Source organism: Lepisma saccharinum, chromosome 5, assembly GCF_977018435.1.
Source record: "Lepisma saccharinum chromosome 5, izLepSacc3.1, whole genome shotgun sequence".
In the NCBI taxonomy this organism is placed as follows: Eukaryota; Metazoa; Arthropoda; class Insecta; order Zygentoma; family Lepismatidae; genus Lepisma; species Lepisma saccharinum.
In genome coordinates this window covers 9,574,292-9,593,323 of record NC_139233.1, presented here as the reverse complement: position 1 = coordinate 9,593,323, position 19,032 = coordinate 9,574,292, and the positions used below count along the sequence as shown (strand labels likewise).

The following is a 19,032-nucleotide window of genomic DNA, read 5'->3' as shown; positions in this document are numbered from 1 at the left end:
CCGTAGATCTACCTTTTATGAACCCATGCTGATTTACATGTGTATATTGTTTGAACGAAGATCCAACGTAATCCGCAATTATATGTTCAAACATTTTAGCTATTGCATTTAGAATGGTTATTGGTCTATAATTTTCAATATCACTTGAATTTCCGTCTTTGTTTTAATGACTGGAACTATATAAACATCTTTCCAAATTTCACGAAAATAACCACTTCGATTAGATTTATTATAAAAGATTGACAGTAATGGCACCAAGACTTCTTGATTACCTTTCAAAATAAAATTAGCAACTCTATCAGGACCAATTGCAGATTTACTTTTAAGTTTACAGATTACCTTTGAAATATCATCATTAGAGATGAATGGTATATCAATATAATTCATATAATTGTTGATCATAACACTACTTAAATGTATTTGAGTTACTTTTGTAAATGCTTTATGAAAGACTTCTTTAAAAGCATTGGCAATGTCATATTCTTTATAAAGTAACTTATCAAGATAAAGTATATTTGTAATTTTATTTTGACTCTTTTTCCTATTAAAATGTGACGAAATTTTTTTTTTGTATTTGTTTGAAAACTCTCTTCTAAAGATAGAAAGTATTGTTTCTTTTGATTCATAAACTAATTTTTTACCTCTCTCCTTAAAGTGTTATAAATAACATAACATTTAAATTCACCAGTTTGTTTATATTTATCATGAAATTTTCTTTTTTTGTTCATCATTACTTTGAGTTTTTTAGTTACTCAAGGTAAACTAACACTAACTGGTTCATCTTTTAAAGGTATATTCTTTTCTAATATCAATTGGACAACTTTGTTAAAATTCATGAAAGATTCCTTTATATCATCCTCAATTAAAAATAAATTAGAAACCATAATAAAATCATTATAACGTTTTTCGTAATCCCCTTTTGCATAATTAAAGTCACTGCTATTTACAAAAACCATACTCTTCTTATTTCCTTGCACTAAATGAAAGGTGAATGAAAAAGGAGGGTGGTAGTTATCAATCCTGCATAAAGGGAAGATGTTAGGATCCAATTTAATATTTTGTACATTTGATAAGCATAGGCCAAGAACATGAGATGAGGAATGTTGATGATAAGTATAAAATTGCTTGAGGGTTGCAAGAGTAGCTACTTCACATATTTTTTCAGCCGTCTTTATAACATAAAAGTCAGTGCATGGAATAATTGTAGTATTCCAATAATAACAACAATGATAATAATAATAATAGTTGCTGTAACTTACTGGCTGTAAGTCACAGAAAACAATATTATTTGCTACAAAATGTCGCTACAATTTAACCATACGAATTACATTCTCTTTCCAGAAATCTCAGGGGGGGGGCAAGTGCCCCCTCTGCCACCCCCTGCGGGCGCCCTTGCTTATAGGTAGCTTAGATGGGCGTTAAGTTTGAACAAGTTTTCGGTGTTATTACTTCGATAACTCTTATTTTTTGTATGAATTTTGGTTTTCCAAGACTGTAATACAGCAAGTATTTCTAAATTACGTATAAATGTTATCACAAGATTTAATGACCTATGTTAGAACTAATGGTATAAAGTACCGGTACTTAGAACCGAAAGGTAACAGTTTAATTTACTGGTTGGTAACATATACAAATATGTATACTCAAAAAGCCTTCCCCCCAAAAGGAAATCACAAATCACCACTAAATTCCTGGTGAATTTCTAGCCCAAAACCATACCCCACATGCTTCCCTTCCCATTTAAAGAAATGAAGTTGGATCCAAGATGGCGGTCACCAAGATGGCGGACGTTGTAACATGCACCAAAAAGTTTCCTCCTAGGCCTAACATATTACTACCATGACCAACTGCTGCAATCTACACTGCCTTTCATTTTATAAGGGGTGGTCAGGGACTTTTGACTGTAGAAGTAGAAGCACTGACGCACGTCGAGTATCTGAGCGATGTTCCCTGAGCAAGATTTTCGCTCCTTGAGAAGAAAGATCATTTACCTGACGCTGAGTGCTCATTGATCAAAATATCAGCGCCTTTAAGTAATATGTGATCAATATGGCTGCGTCTAGTGTACAAGATTTCAGTGATTTTGGAAAGCTGTTAATTGATTGATTGATTGATTTGGTGTTTTAAGTCCACTTTATACACAGTAAGGCTAATCGGGACTGGACCTACAGTTTAAAGTGGGATCCCAACCACTACGCTATATCTCAAGCCGTTATCCACAAATACTTGTATATTAGCCGCCATCTTCACACAATTTTCCTCCTCTCACTCTTTGCCACGAGATCGAACAATATATTCTAGAAGAATTAAATCAAGAAGACTTAGATGGGCAGGCCATTTGGCACGAATGTGAAAGGAAAGAAGAGTTTACAGGATTCTTATTTGAAAACCTGATGGTAAGAGACCTGTAGGAAGGCCAAGATGGAAGGAAAACGTTGAGAAGGACGTAAAGGGAATCGGTAAGGATGGAAAAGATTGGATCGATCTTGCCCAGCAGAGGGACAGATGGAAGGCTTGTGTTGCTCCAGCTGGTTTAAGAAGGCTAGAGAGTTAGTTAGTTGGCTTAAACCTGTCCAAGTTCGCTCAGCGAACAAGTGAGCAACCTCTCCGAGCAAGCGCTCAGATACTCGACGCGCCCCAGGACAATGGTTAATTGATTGAATTGTTGTTTTTAAGTCCACTTTATGCATAGAAAGGCTAATTGGGACTGGAAGTACAGTTTAAAGTGGAATCCGAACCATCATATGCCTCCATCGAGTATCTCCAGGACAATGGATATTCTTCAAGAGGTGCTATCTGGTAACGTAATGTAGGATTAGGTAGAAGTATGGTAGGAGTACACCTAATCGAGAGTCCAATTAACATTGCGTGCTAATAGATGGCAGTGAAAGTAGCCCCTGTAATCCTACCCTATTTTGGCACATTTATTGTTTGTAATTGCTGCTTAGCCTGGCATAATTTGCATAATCTTTCTACACATAACCTTTTCCTCGAAAACCTGCATTGGTTTAAATACATGGTACATGTTTTGAGGAACATAAGAGAGAACATTAGAGTTTATTGGGCGATGTACTTTATGAAATCTTCATCATCTTCTACATATTAGATCTCAAATTTGGTTGTCTTTTTCTTATTTATAAAGTAGGCGGGGCAGTGTACATGAAACATATGCAGTGTTTGGCACACTGTATCATAACTACTGGTAAAAATGTAAAGACTTCCCTTGCGGATCGCAACAAACCATGGATGCTCTCATAAGGGAGAACGAGTGTTGAGGTAGGGCTTGCACACCTTCACGATATCGGCCATATTGGATGTGTTGTGATCAGCATCCCGCTCCTGAAGCCTTTATTCCCTAGTTACCTCATGTACAGTCACTGGCAAAAAAATGGGACACGAAGATCCTGGAATAGTCGCTTCTCTGCAAGGCGTCGTGTGTGTTGCCTAACTCGTCGGCGAAAAGTGGATTTTAATAGCAAATTTTCAATGGGAACGTCTACCACCGCCGTAGACTTAAGGAACGCACATAATGCCTTGTAGGGGAGCAGGTATTTCAGGATGAATGTATCCCATTATTATTGCCGGTCACTGTACCGATTTATTAGATGCTGTATGAACACTAGAACCGCCATATGCATGGATATGGTATGAACAACTCCCACCTTAGATAACCTACCCTTTGAAACGATCCCAAGTCTCCCGCATGATAGTCACGGGTCCTCCTGACTCGTTTTACCAAGAAATCACTTGTTGTACTGAGTTTTAGGTCTTCTCCATTGATATTTGACTTAAGACTTCGCTGAATCCTTGAGCTGCGCTTCGAAAAATCATTTCCATTCATAATACCTTTAAGATATTCCGAATTCTGAAATATTACATATGCTTGGAATTTCTTCTTACATCTATGGTAGAAAACCACCCCTGCACTTGATTAAACGCACGGCCATGAAAATAGGCGCCTGGGCAGAATTACGCTGGTGCCACATATGGGAAAGCGAGAGCGGGACAAAAGTTGCTGGTTGCTGTGTGGCAACGTCAACCGGCCTGCGTTGCCTAGTTTTCCGGTCAGAGCGAGCTCTCTCCGGGACACTTTTGTGGCATCCCTGATGTTTCGATCAAATACTGTCAGTTTGTATCACACGGATTTCAAAGACCAGCTCTACAACGAGATCTTTCATTCTTTCAAACCTCCGAACGCACGGGAAGTGTTGCGAAGTGGCAACAGCGCGAACTTCTGCCACCCACCTAATTTCATGGCCCTGCGTTTAGACAGCAATATCACCTCGCTGCCCCTTGGAATCCGTAGCAATGTGTTTGAAAACTACACACGTCAGCGCCCTATCAGTGAAGCTCAGTTACAGCCCGTACTCAACCACCGCCTTATCGGATAGCCTGAAGGTCAGCGACAACAAGATGGTTTGCCTTGCCCTAGTTCCTCAACCGAAGCGGAGCACTGAACACCTAATTCGTAGGCAATCTTACAGCTTACGGTATCTCAGAAGTCCGTGAAGGGTAGAGTTGAATTGTTATGGAAAGTTCCTTCTTAGTTAACGCAGTTCAGAATGTAATATACTACTGTCATTGTCCGATACTTTATGCACATAAAAATGGTAAGTGTCGATTCATTTTCATTTCTTGCAATTGTTAATCTATACGTATACTAACATTTTGTAGTGGGACCGTTCAAAATATAGCACAAACACTATTATTTTTATAAATAGTGGCATTGAGCACATATTCTTCATCTGATTTGATATTCTTTATTTTCTTTCACTTTAAGCTAATCACAAACATACATGGACGATACAACACGAGCCACATTACACGAGGATTATATTGGCTGTGAATCCACACGCCAGAGTCTCGTTAGTTTGCAAAATGCAGTCCAGTGTGTATTATGTGTAAGGGAGACATATGGGTGCTTAGGAAACGATCATCTCTTACACCCCATAATTCTTCACATAAGAAACATGATTACAGTATGTGATATATACTCATTCCACGCTACAATTTTTTTATTTTGTTTTATGGCCACTTCATGCCCACAAAATAGTCGGGACTGATGCTACAGCTCAAAGTCGGGTCCGAACCATTATGCGGCTCCATCATCTGTCGAGCCTTGCGGTTAACTTGGGGGATCCTATGGTTTAACAGTGGCAATAAAACAGCGGGGGATGTTTTGGAAAATAATTGCCGGCTGGTGGGGACCATCACCCTCATCCCCCTCACTTCGAGCACTATATATACACAGAGCATTCCCTGACATTCGCTACGAGACTCGGCGGCAAGCGGCCCGGCGTCAGCGCTTGTATTTCCCGGTGAACGGGGTCCGCGATAGTCGGCTATTAAAATTACAGTTTTCATATTGTGTACTAACCTTGACTACAGAAGGTGTTGAAAATGATGTCCGTCTGCTGCAACACATTCCTGGCATCTCCGAAGGAAATTGACATTTACACATGCAAGTTCGTCTACTGTAATTCTCCCGATTTGTCGTACAATATTCTCTTTTAACTCAGGGATGGTGTGCGGATTGTCTTTGTATATTTTATTTTTCAGATTTTTTAATTTTATTTTTAGATTTAAGAATTTTAGCGGCTCTAAATACTGTGGTTTTTGAAACACCCGTTTCTTGTGAGAGGCGGCGGATAGATTTCCGAGGAGACTGTTCTATACTTTGTCCTATCTCAGTAAGTACACGTGGGTTTTTCTTTCCACTTTTATTCATAACTGACCCTGTTACTCTAAACTTTTTTACGAGGTTTAATATAGTGGTCCTATGTGGAACGGGAACACCAGGATATTTCGTTGCAAAACGTCGTCGCACTTCTCCACAATTCCTCTTTCCGAAGTAACAATCGACAAGATAAATCCTTTGTTGTAATGTAAAGTTTTGTGGTGCCATATTAAGCCACAATGATCAACACACGGACACGACACAACACAACTTCCGAGGGAGGATTATACTGGCGTCAGTCTGCAACGTCAACAGAAAGGGAAAGAGAGAGAAGGCAGGGAGAGTGAAAAAAACAGACTGTCGCGGACCCCGTTCACCGGGAAAGACAAGCGCTGACGCCAGGCCGCTTGCCGCCGAGTCTCGTAGCGAATGTCAGAAAATTCTCATGTATGTGTGTGTGTATATATATATATATATATATATATATATATATATATATATATATATATATTAGGGCTGAGCCGATATGAACAGATAGCGATGCCGATACTCTCACCGATTCAAACCGATAATCAATTATTACAATATTCAATTGCCGGTGAATGATTGATTTGCTTTATTTTACTTCGTCTTTTTTGCCACTTTTGGCTAATTTGCGAAAATGGGGATGAGTGATGATATGATGAAATTGATGAATGGACACTCACAAAAATCCCTGCCCAAAACAGGATTCGAACCCCGGACCGCCTGGCGTCGTAGCGCGATGTGCTAACCACTTCGCCACGAAGGCAGGTGAAAATTGTAGCCTACTAATTAAAAGTTGCTAAATTTCTTATATCCGCAAGACGGATTTCTTCAAATTTACAGAAGAAATTACTTACCGAATGCAGTTTATTTATAATTGTGGAAGTTCGGGAAAGTGTTTTCTCGCATCGTTCATTGAATTTTGCCGGCAAATCATCTATTTTTCGATATAAATGTGTGACCGATGCACGAAAGCTGTTGCATCCATTTCCTTCCAGCCGGATGTTGCCTGTGTGTGATGACGTAATGACGGTCAATGCCGGTTAGTGTTTCCAAACACGTGTTTTTGTAACTGAAGAAGGTACGTTTCCGCAAATGGTTTGTGGGGCTATGTATGAATGGTTCGTGGGGTTATGCGAGAATGGTGTGTGGGGCTACGCATTTTGTTTTCTAAACCAATTTTTAACTATTCTAACATAAACGTGACCCAACCTAACCTAACCTTATCGGAAATGGTTCGTGGGGCTATGTATGAATGTTTCGTGCGGCTATGCGTCAAGGGTTTGTGGGGCTACATAGGTATTTTTGGGTGCAGTGGGGTGAAACACTGCATGCCGAGTACGGTAGTGAAACTGTGACCGCCATTTTGCGTGTTACTGAAGGCAAAAAGAAACGAAGAAAACTTACTCGATATGTCGCAAATAGAGCATACTTCCGTGATATAAGCGAAGTGCCACCTTCAACAATGTTTTTCAATGCAGAATACGTAAGTACGAATATTAAAATTAAATGAACTAGCAAATTTCAGCCGTCTTGCGGATATAAGAAATTTACCTAAAAGTTATTTAAAATATTAATTAAAAATAGTGTGAAAGCATTCCACTCATGTGGTTTTCCACTAATTGTCCAAGATTTTTGCTTTGAAATATACAAAAATTACATTGGAATATTAAATTTTTCCACAGAAAACTGGTGCAAAATAAATATAAACTTCGAATTTTGCCTAATTTCCAGGGTAATTGAGGACTAAAAGTGGTAAACGTTGTAAGTGCCAAAAGCGAAAGTGTTGGAAAATCGCATCGTTCAGCACATCAGCCCGTAAGAACGTGCACACTAGTGACCTCTTTACGCGCCCTTTGAACTACTTAGAGGGCTACCAGCCACTTTTCACGTTTACCAAATTATAAAGCATGGCACATTCCACAGTTTAACGTGGAAAACGGTGTTTGAACTATTGTGGCACTTACAGCGTCTACCACTTTTAGTCTTCAATTATAGACTCCGGAAAAGTGTCGTGAGGCATTTTTACGGAGCCCATGAAAGACGAAAATTCCGGAAAGGTGTCGGTAGCTATCGGTAAATAAATTCCAACCAATACCACTGGTATATATCGTTCAGGCGATATGAACTACACGATATATCGTTACGATGTTTTGGGGATCTATACAGGGTGTAACATAAGTAATTACGCAAACTGACACAGTTGAAAGTACACGATAATATTAGCAAAAAAGTCTCAGTAAACATTGGTCCGCAAACGAGCCGTTTTCGAGATAATTGCGAATGTGTGGTTACAAGCCGCCACTGACTTCATTGTTTGTAAACGTCGTCCTAGTTGGTAAAATGCTAATAATGTGTGCGAATGTGTGGTTAGAAGCCGTCACTGATTGCATTTTGTAAACACCGAGCGCTCTACTCCTTGCGCGTTCCGAGGTTTCCTCTTTTTATCCATCCTGTTTGATTACAACTCCATCTTTCGGAAATGTTCTGTTTTGTAAACAAAGAGCAAACCTCGGAACGCGCAAGGAGTAAAGCACTCGGTGTTTACAAAATGCAATCAGTGACGACTTCTAACCACACATTTGCACACATTATTAACATTTTACCAACTAGGACGACGTTTACAAACAATGAAGTCAGTGGCGGCTTGTAACCACACATTCGCATTTATCTCGAAAACGGCTCGTTTGCGGACCAATGTTTACTGAGACTTTTTTGCTTCTATTATCGTGTACTTTCAACTGTGTCAGTTTGCGCTATTACTTTTGAAATACCCTGTATATTGTGCGGACGATACATCGTCATGATATCTTGGCGATATATCGTCACGATATTTGGCGATATATAACGTGGAGGCGATATATCGCCGATATTACGATACGGAAAATATATAGTTTCGTCTGTGACGATATTTTCTTGACGATATATCGCGATATCAAATTTCCGATATTGTCCATCCCTAACTCATCCTCATCTTCGCGATTAGCAGAAAAGCGAAGTAACCAACCAACCAAATTAATTTTATCCTTCAGAAGCCATATGAACTACATTTCCTCACGGATGTTCCATTCAATTTTCGATGCATATTATTAGTTTTCTCGTTCGAACGTAAACAAAACACGGACAAGTACTATTACGTAACATGCAAATTATCATTAACAGCGTCAATTAACAGCAGAGTAATGGACTTAGACGCTGCTTGCGTAACGCAATATAAAAGTGAGCGAGATTTTGTTTGCGAAATCAAACAGCACACTTGGAAGTGAACATTGACACTAGATTTGTTGGAAGTTGGAGCATGGTGTTTCATGTAAGTCAATCCTGTACAACTATTTATTGCACTATATCTGTAAATTATATTGACGTTTCCTTGAATAGTATTACGTCCGGTGGCAAGAACACACACACGCTATAATATTGCATGAGGCATGGTGTTGTCATGCAATACAGACTCACTTGGACAGAACGTAGAATGTATCGAGGTTATCGCTTCATCATTCTTCGAATTACTAAAAATTTAACCACTTATTTTATATAAGGTGTCCCAAAAGTCTCCATACATAGGGAAATACGCAATTGATGTTTCTTGCGCGTACGTGAGTGGCTGAATGCACAGTTCCCGAACCTATGAATCGAGAGACGAGGGCCTGTGGAATGGCCGCTCCGGTCTCCGGATCTCACGCCCCTTGATATTTAGCTGTGTGGACATTTGAAGTCTATCGTCTTCCAGGAGAAAATCAGAGATATCCTTCATTTGAAAACTCGCATCATCGACTCCTGCACTCGTGTTACGCCAGATATCTTGCCACATGTTCGGCAAAATGCTTTGATCTGTGGCTTCATGGCCACCACATTGAGAACATTCTGTAAAACAACTGAGTAAAGTCGTTTTTCCCCTGTGTATGGGAACTTTTGGGTTTTTGTTTTTAGGTTTGCGTTTGGATCTGTTGGCCATTTTCAATTACTGTCTGTTTACAGACGATTATGACTTCTCTTCTGTAATTCCAAATGTAATGATTCAAAACCCATTTTCATCAGAAATAAATGATTTTTCTTTTTGCCTATCATCACTTTTGATATCAGATTAGTAGTTTCAATGCTGTACTACAATAAATCCGATGGATATATTTTCATAATTTCTCATATTTGGGTCAAAATATATATATATATGTACAGAAAATATCATAGAGATTGCTTAAATATTACAAAAATTACAGGAAATTTTCAATGCCTACTTAATTTTTACTCGCCCTGTAGAATAACTAGTACCCTGATATTCTTTTCATGGTATAATCGCTTGATAAGTCTAAGAACTCATTTTTCTCATCGGTTGTTAACTTTTAGCTCAATGCCTCTTTGTTGACCTCAACAGATTTACCAAAACGAGAAATTATCCATTTTTTTGGCCTTTGATACACCCTGTCTCAAGCCGACATCCTTTGGGGAGTAGTGAGCACACCAGACGTCCCGGGTTCGAATCCTCGCCTGGGCATTAATTTTCTTTGGTTATGTCCCTTCATCATTTGATCATATGATCACACATTCTCATTGTCGCGATTATTCAAAAGTGGCAGAAAAGCGACGATATTTTACAAATCTCAAATCAAAACTAAGCCTGTCTCAAAATAAAATGTACTTTCAAGGTTCACTCCTGTTCACTTAAAGTTGTACTATTTGTAGGTTTGAACGGTTGAAATGTGTGCCACTATCTGAATAAGAGTGTACAAGGTTTCAAGGTAGAGTGCTGCAGTAAGAGGATTTAGCTGGAGCGCCAAATGGTTCGCACGGTCGACGCTGGATAGCGTACGGAATTGAGAGCCGCCAGCCCAGTAGTACAAGTATAACCGTAATTTGTCTGTGGTATACCACCATTATAGTGCGCCATCAATCAGGCAGTGATATTGAAACTTCAGTAAACATATGTGACAATTGGTTTTGTCACCTAGGTTTTTATTTTATATTTTTACTTAACTGCGTATTCTTCTGAAGCTTGTGTAAAGGAACACCATATTCTGAACCGTTCGTGTCTTTCTGCTTTTTTCGAATTTTTCCCTGTTCTATCGGAGAAGTTGGGAAGACAATAGTATTCTGTGGTATTCTTTGACTGTTAGGGCGACTTTTGTACATCCTGCGACGGAAAGTTCGACCTAAGATGCCAATTGGTAGGGAAGTTTGTTACATACCAGATGGAGTTCAGGCGTTAGAACTATTCTTATTTTTCACGCCATTCTGACGAAACACGCGCCCGTTGGAAACTGTAGCAAGGGGGCAACTGGAACAACGTCGTTGGGAACTTCGAATTTTCGCGGGTAAAAGTCCGTTGAAATTTGAAATTTCAAGTTTTCCTTAAATAGTGGCCGACTAGAGAAATCCACACAGTATACCGTCAGTTTCCGAACCGACGACACCTCTGCGAAACTCAGAGAAAGATTCGGGACTTTGTCTCTTTTCTACCGCGCAGTGTGTTTTGTTTTGCGTGAGCGACAATGACTAGTGCTAGTAAATACGCAGTGCTAATTAGTGACCTTTGTGACAAGGAACAGTACGGCGACTATGGCGGGCTAGAGCAGAAAAGAAAGGGGGGCTATACGGGTCTTCCCCGATAGCTACCCTGCATGAAGTCGATGCAGTAGTACGCCGCACCGCGTCGCGACGTCACACCGCCACGCCACGCCACAAACGACGTCCACAGCCATGTCACGATGCAAAAAGCCGCCAGCCCGAATCAGCGTTCTTTGAGTACGCCGACGCCCGACGGAGAGAGAGGAATGAAGAGATGAAGAGACACACAGATACCATTTTTATGATGAAGCAATGCTTGCTAGAGTCGAATTACTTTCGTAACATCTCCAGCGGACTGAGCGAGTCTGCCTAGCGAGCCTAGTGGGCGTGTAGAGCCTGAGCAAGGGGCTTAGCGATAGGTTCTGGGTTGAGATGACGTCAGCGGATCGCTTAGTTGATTGGCTGCTTCGAGCTTCAAATGCATATTAGCCAAAGATGTTGCGGAAATAATCTCCCTCTACGTCTTGAGACATACAACGCCGAGGTCCCACGTAAGCCGAACGGTGAGAAGAAGCCACGAGGACCCCCAGTACAGCGACTTCGCCCAATTCGCCGTCCCCGAGTACCCGGAAGAGACGATGACGAAGTAATATTAATAGCTCCACCACGAAGCAGACGGATGGTAGTGTGGCAGTTCCCCCCTCCCCCATCTTCGTCGCCGTGATGTCGAAGCGTGAAAGGAAAGTGTACGAGAAGTTTGAGAAGCGCCGCTGCTGATGAGAAAAGCTATGAGACCGACGTCCGCCGGGCTCGTCCACCCGGAGGCAGAGGCCTGCACAAGACCTGGAGCAGACCCGTTAGCGAGACATCGCTCCTGAAATGCCATGCAACCTGCGCAACATCCTCGCTTGAGCAGCTTGTATGCCCACCTGCCCAGATCGTTCCTGGCAGGCATTGTAGACCCGCCGGGTACCAGCAGTCTTACGATACCTAGTAGGTCTCAGTTCGTTCTTTCCATCAACTGCAGGCTCCTCCCTCTGCATGACGTAGTTGATTCGAGTAGAAACTGCACGGGGCCCAAACCGTTATGCAGTGTTGCCAACTGCAATAGATTTTCACTACTTAAAAAAGGGAACTCAAAGCTTCGTAAGCCACATCACCAATGAAATGAGATTTACGAATGTTGCTACCCCCCCCCCCCACACACACACATATTGAAATAGGTTTTCCGTGGCACAGGATCCATAAGTATATGTCGTAAATAACCAATATACGTATATATAGTGATATAGGGCAGGACTGAAACATGTCACGTTCGACGCTGAGGTCGCGAGTCGAACAACACACTGTTCTACTGCGAACACCACGGCCGTAGCCAGCCAGGAGCATTGCCGTTACCCTCGTTTGGGGGGGGGGGGGAGCAAGTACTTGGATAAACGTAACAACAACAATCACAATAATAGTAATAAAGTAGCATGAAAGGCATTATTATCCTCATAAATCACGCAAAAAGGGGGTAGAAGTCGGTTCTCACGCATTTGTGTTGAAACAGAGGATTAGAAATATTTTCTTTCAACACGTCAATTTCACATTAGCTAATAATGGAAAACAAGCACACAAACTATTTTTGAAAGAAAGAAAGTGCATGATAAATGCATTCCGAATGTACATACATATGGCATGTAAAATGTCCATCTACAATATTTTCTTTTCACATGGAGCGACGTATTACATAATTAATTCATCCAACTCGTAACAAACCAACATTAATAGCAAATAATATCACGGGCCGCCATAGCATTCTCTGTTTTAAAACTTTTCTCACTTAGATCGTTCGGCGCTCAGGGCCGACTCCCGCTACCCCTTTGCTACGGCATTGAACTTGATGAGACTTGTACTTTAATGTTTGACCCCCACCCTGACCCCTCCGCTAGACAATTTCCGTCCAAGGTTGTGAGCAATGCCCCCTGCCTCCCTCTGGTTGCGCCACTGCGTGCCTGGTTAAGGCACCATGCAATGATAAACAATTAGTTTTCAGTGAGGAGATTTTTGTTTGCTCGATCATTCATTTAGATAAATGAAGCTGTAATATTGCGTGCATTTCCTGGCAATAAGATAAAAACTGCTTACGCTGAACTGAAATCGCTAAGTATATAAATTCTCCTTGGAGAAGAAGCTCCTCCTAGGACTTCGTAGGATTTAGTAGCTACGTAAGTAGGCAACACTGGCTGCAGCCGTCCGCGTGGTGAAGAAACGCCTGGAGCGACACGCTGCCGGAGGGCTGTTTCCTTCCAGCAGGTTTTGCAGGCGCCCGGGTCTTGTTGAATGCCCAGGTACCTTGTAAGCGCAGAGCGCCTGGAAGACCAAGAACCCGGGTAAAGACGCAAGTCGACTCGTTGCCGTGGGCAGGCGAGCAGGTAAACCTGTTATCGCGTGCAAGCGGGCAGTGGGTAGGTAAAAGGAAGACTATGCTGGCCTCTACCCGGAGGGCAGAAAGTTAATGTAACAGCGCCGCAAGTGACGTCACGTCGCCGTCGAAAGAAGTACATTAAACATCGCTGGAACGTCTAGTACGTCGAGATGGTAGAGTATAGGCTACTACAGTTAATTTTTCTATGCGTGAGTGATCATCGACCCAGGACTCCAAAGATCGGCCGTCGGATGATGAAAAACCAAATTTGAATTAAAAGCCGCAAAAGTATTAATTATTTTTTTGGCCAACCTAATCTAAAATTTTATAACAATAATTTATTATTCGGAAGATTGTTCACGTCATACTATTATTTTTCCCACGCTCTGCGCCGAGCTGTTCAAATAATATTTTTTTTGTTATATTATATGTTTTGCTCAGTAATAATTATGATTATAATTGTATAACTTGTCTCCCGTCCGGAGAATTCGCATATCTTTTGTAGAGATCACCTCTCAGTTTAAGTTAGGTAAGAATGTAATTTAACTTCGTGCTATTTGTATTATATTTAAACATTAGTGGTTTTCGTATTTATCCACTGAACGTATACTTGCCTTGCATTTGACATAGGATTTATGTTGTACGAGTTGCGCCCTGCCTAATGTTATTAAATTTCTAAGCACGTTTGTGAAAAATTTGATAATATTAATGCTTAATTAATTTTGAAATATAAAAGACTACGTGCTACGCTCGTTGGCAGGATTTAATGAGCACGCGCGAATGAAAGGGCAGCTAAGTGTTTTGTATGTAAAAATTAACGTCTGCAGGCACGAATTAACGTTCTTCTCTACTCAAAATTATAACCTCACTGACAATGGTAATTGAATTTGTTCAGCGTTAAAGCTGTGTAGACTATTTCCGATGAACTCAAGGGACCATATAAATTATTATTATTATCGACGTCATTATTATTATTTTTATTATTATTATGAATTATTGAACTTACACTTTATGCACGAGATGGTTAAGCGCCGGGGATGAAAACCAATCCAGTCACACGAGCTCTGGAATTGAACCGTTAAGCTCACAGGATGGGAGGCCCGAGTTTGAGTCCCGCCTCTTTACCTAACCGTCTAATATCGTGAGACATAGTCATCATCTCCATGTTAAAATGTAGTTTAGTCCATCTTACCAGTGTAGTGGTATATGAAAATAAAATAGATGATTGTGCGCTGAAACTGCCAGGACAGATATATTACATACGATTATTGTCATATTAAATTGATCTTCCCAAGGTTATTAGATGTATAGAGGTTGGGTCAATCCGTTGTTTACTCGTGATGATGAAACGACGGTAAGAGGCCAATTTTTACATGAAACGAATTCCAAATATATGCGCTTGTGTTGCACTATGCAGATAGGAAACCATGCCAGAAACTGAACACACGAAATGGAGTACACAGTGATATTCCATTGTAAACGCTCGAGGATGGGAGACTCAAACGAGTACAAGCGAAATTATTTATAATATATTATCTTTGGGCATCATGGCATGTAGACTAGAAAAATTTAGTTTTTATTTTCCATATTTTTACATATAGTATTAGTTTTTGGCTCATATTTTACAGATTTTAGTTGAGTTGAGTTGAGTTGGTGTTTTAAGTCCACTTTATGCACAGTAAGGCTAATCGGGACTGGACCTACAGTTTAAAGTGGGATCCGAACCACTTGTGCCTCCACCGAGTATCGAACCCGGACCCCTTGATTATAAGGCGACGACGTACAGATTTGAGTTATTTTTACATATTATTTCCATATTTCAGAATATTTTTCAACATATACTACATATTCGCGCAATAACTACATGTGTCCGTGTGACCGAAAGACTTAGGTAAATTTCTTGCGAATAACTGACAAATTTGAAATATAGTCCCATTACTTCTTGCGATATTGAACGCTGTTTTAGTCAATATAAATCCATCTTAAAAGACAACAGAAGGAAAGTCACGTTCGAACACTTAACAAAATAATTTTGTTATTCATTATTTTGGAAACAGAAAATTAAAACATATTTTGTGTTATTTTACAATTACTGTCAATGTAAGCGTACCCTATTTTATTTAGCTCGTGTAGTGTCTTTTATTATTAAAAATGTAAAACTCTTAGAATTTTGTCCATATTTTGGTGAAAATAAATTGTACATATAAATCCGTTCCCTAGAAATAAGGTTTCGTGGTAAATTCAAATTAATTAGCCTTTCTCTGTAGAATAAATAAAATGTATGTTAAATTTCTAACATTTCGCGACACAGTGGTTGGAAATCAATGAGCTAAGCCATTCATTATATCGCGTTGGCGAAGACCCCAGTCGTATGTCGCGAATCAGTAAAGGGATATTTCAAGGTCATATTGCGAAGCTAGGTCTCAACCTGATGGGGGAGGGGGGGGGGCGAACATTAACTCCAGTTGAAATGAAAATTATCGAGGGGAATGTCGCTTTCAATATGGTGGGGAAACTGCCAATCAGCTAAGGTTGCCATCGAAGTTGACATGACATCCGTCCTGTCAATGCAAATACATGTGAGATAATGGAGCTTAAGCGAGCCAAATGTTCCTCAGAGAAACACTTGCCCAATCAGTCAAAGGGAAAGATATAGACGTTATTCAAGCAGACATTCTCGTTTCTGGACACCGCGGTTCATGAAATATTACGCACTGTTTGGCAACTGTGGTCTGCTTTCAGAAACAGCAACAGTTTGGTATCGCGTGTCATAAAACATGGTGAAGAAGTTGGAAGAGTACAACAGCGTTACTGGAGACTCAAGTTACGTAAGTTATGGCGGTGCACTAGTCGAAAGAATGACCTTCGCTGAAAGTAGTCCAATGCCAGACTCTCTTCCATGTAGTATATACACTGTGTTGTTTTCTATTTCCTTTCAGGCTGACGAGGCTCTGACGCCTGGTCTCACAGGTAGTAGGCGTTTTTTTGTCGGTCGTTCATATGTGTTTGTCCATTCATCCACCTTATCACCATTCACCCCCATCGTCGAGATTAGCCAAAAGTGGCAGAAAGGCGACGTAAAATGAACAAGAATCAACAAAAGAATTAACATTTGGGAGGGGACATTTATTTAAATATCATTAGAGTCTACAGAGACACCTCATCGCTTTTTACCAGTCAAGCCTCCCCGATGGCATAGTGGTTATCAAGGCATCCCGTATTCACTTTGTGGAGGCACAGTGGTTCGGATCCCACTTTAAGCTGTAGGTCCAGTGCTGATTAGCCTTTCTGTGCATAAGTTGCCTTGGTTCCCACTTTAAGCTGTAGATCCAGTCCTGATTAGCCTTACTGTGCATAGAATGGACTTAAAACACAAAATCAAGCATACAAAATTAACGCGTCACAGTAAATGTATTCTTTAAAGTTTGGTTCCAATATGTTCTAAAGTTCGTTGGACCTGCCCGATGGCATAGTGGTAACGTACAGTGGTTCCGGCCAAAGAACGGACTTGGAAATTCTATTTTTGTCTTTTCTGTCGAAAGCCACGGAGGATTACATGAACCGCTGAACCAATCAGCTTTGTCCAGTTGCCGTGGTGAGGGGGAATTCTCGTGGTATTCTGCGTTGCAAAATTTTTCGTTTTGGGTCGTTTTCGAGACAGGTGGCGCCTTCAACAAAGCCAAGCAGGGCGAAGCCTAATGGTTGCCGTGAATGGGTCTCCGAAGCGAAGAGGTGGAAGGGTGCTGTGTACGACCGGACACAAATCAGGTGTGTAGCATCCGAACCGGTAGCAACACCGCTTTTCCTCCCTTGAACTGGAGGCGGAAAGTCTGGGTTTCCTCAAGTCCATTCTTTGCCCGGACGGACCTTTTTCTTGTCGTCTTGTATTCAAGGTGTCCCGGGTATGATGCCCGGTGGAGACACATAGTGGTCCTGATCCCACTTTAAGCTGTAGGTCCACTTCCGATTAGCCTATCACGCACAAAGTTGGCTTAAAACAAAACTGAAAACAAAGAAAATTCTAAAGTTCGCAGTGGCGAAGCGTGACATTTTTACGTAGTCATCGCAAGACTTGCCAAACGACAGGGTCAATCTTTCAACCGTGGAGGGGGAGGTGGGATTTCTACATTGATAATTATGATAACAGTGTTCGTACAGACGTGTGAAGTAGAGATGGCCAAATTCATTTTCTTTTACGTTGTATATGATCGTAAAATAAGGAAGACTAAACTTGCTTAAATTCTACCCGAAAAATGGAAAATTGTTAATCTTCTCTCTCCGAAATCCGGGTAGTAAAATTTCCGAATCGAGATTTTAAATTTTCCGGAATCATATGTTGTTGACCATCCCTGGTGTGAAAGTAATATATGTTAGGGAAAATGTCCTGTCTAAGGAAGTATGTCTGTCACCTCGAGAACAAAAATCTTGATCAGTCTTGTCATTCGTAAGCATAGTAAACACAAAACAACATTGAAGTACTTCGTGTTTTGTAAAGTAAGAACATTATTTTCAGAAAACGATATTTGAACCGCAGGATCAAAAAAAATGAAAAGGAGAAATACTGTGAACGAAATACAATGGATCCAGAACTGCTTCCCCCCCCCCAGCTCTTTCTAGCACTAACCGTGGGGAAATTTATGCTTTTGCTTACTTATGGCGTCACTGAAAGCCTGCCGTGTTTGTAAACAAGGGGGCTGATAAAAGGCCTCTTATGACCAGACCTTCAAGAGCTGGGGAAAAGCGGTCGAAGGACCTTGGATTCGCAGACCTGCTGTGATGAGTTGGCCCGCGGGTTAGAACTGGGCTCTCCTTTCGATTCGCTAAACTTAGCGAATCTCTTACGTATTTCTAGCTGTTTCATGGCGTCGAGTGACTAATTTCGCTCAAATATGCGAGTATTCAGACTTATTTTTTACTTCTTCTCTAAAATATTTAAAAAGCATTTTTTTATTATTATTTTGCTTTGTCATCGCCGCATCTCCCGATGACCGGACGCTTCGCCTCTGAAAGTTCGCCATATTGGAAAGTGACGACATATCATCTTTAATTGTAGTGGCATGTTTCACCTTAGTATTCTCTTGATCATGTTTGTGTAGTAATTTCCAATCAACACGTTGTTGGGTAACGCATCAACATGTTCTTCCTTCTTTCTAGTGCGGGTAGTGATAAGTTGTTTGACCTCTAGTTGTGTTGGTTTAAAGTGATTGTAATTTAATATCTGTTTTTCCTATGGAGTCACTGCCCTTCTCAATAAGCCAATCCATTCTTTCTATCTTGCGCCTTCTGTCACTATCATCTTATCCCAATGTTCTGATTCCCATCTCTACGTCATCCTCTACCTCTTCTTCATCTTCCCTCAGGCTTCACTAATCTAGTTTCCATTCATTGTAATCAGGTGTTCCATCCAGCTCACGCTACT

At 40.7% G+C, this 19,032-nt stretch overlaps 1 protein-coding gene across 5 annotated transcripts in view; it reads left to right on the top strand.

Moving 5' to 3' along the window:
• The window catches only part of LOC145988207 (UNC93-like protein), a 52,257-nt gene that overhangs the window by 2,322 nt on the left and 30,903 nt on the right, over nt 1–19,032 (top strand). For 2 of the 5 annotated variants that reach the window (XM_083123046.1, XM_083123050.1), the window contains exon 1: nt 4,454–4,610. The exons of 2 other annotated variants lie outside the window; for them this stretch is intronic. The gene's annotated coding sequence lies outside the window, so the exon portion shown is untranslated. Of the gene's footprint in view, nt 1–4,453; nt 4,611–8,952; nt 9,012–19,032 lie in introns of those variants that run through there. One more of the 5 variants, XM_083123048.1, reaches the window with a different exon arrangement.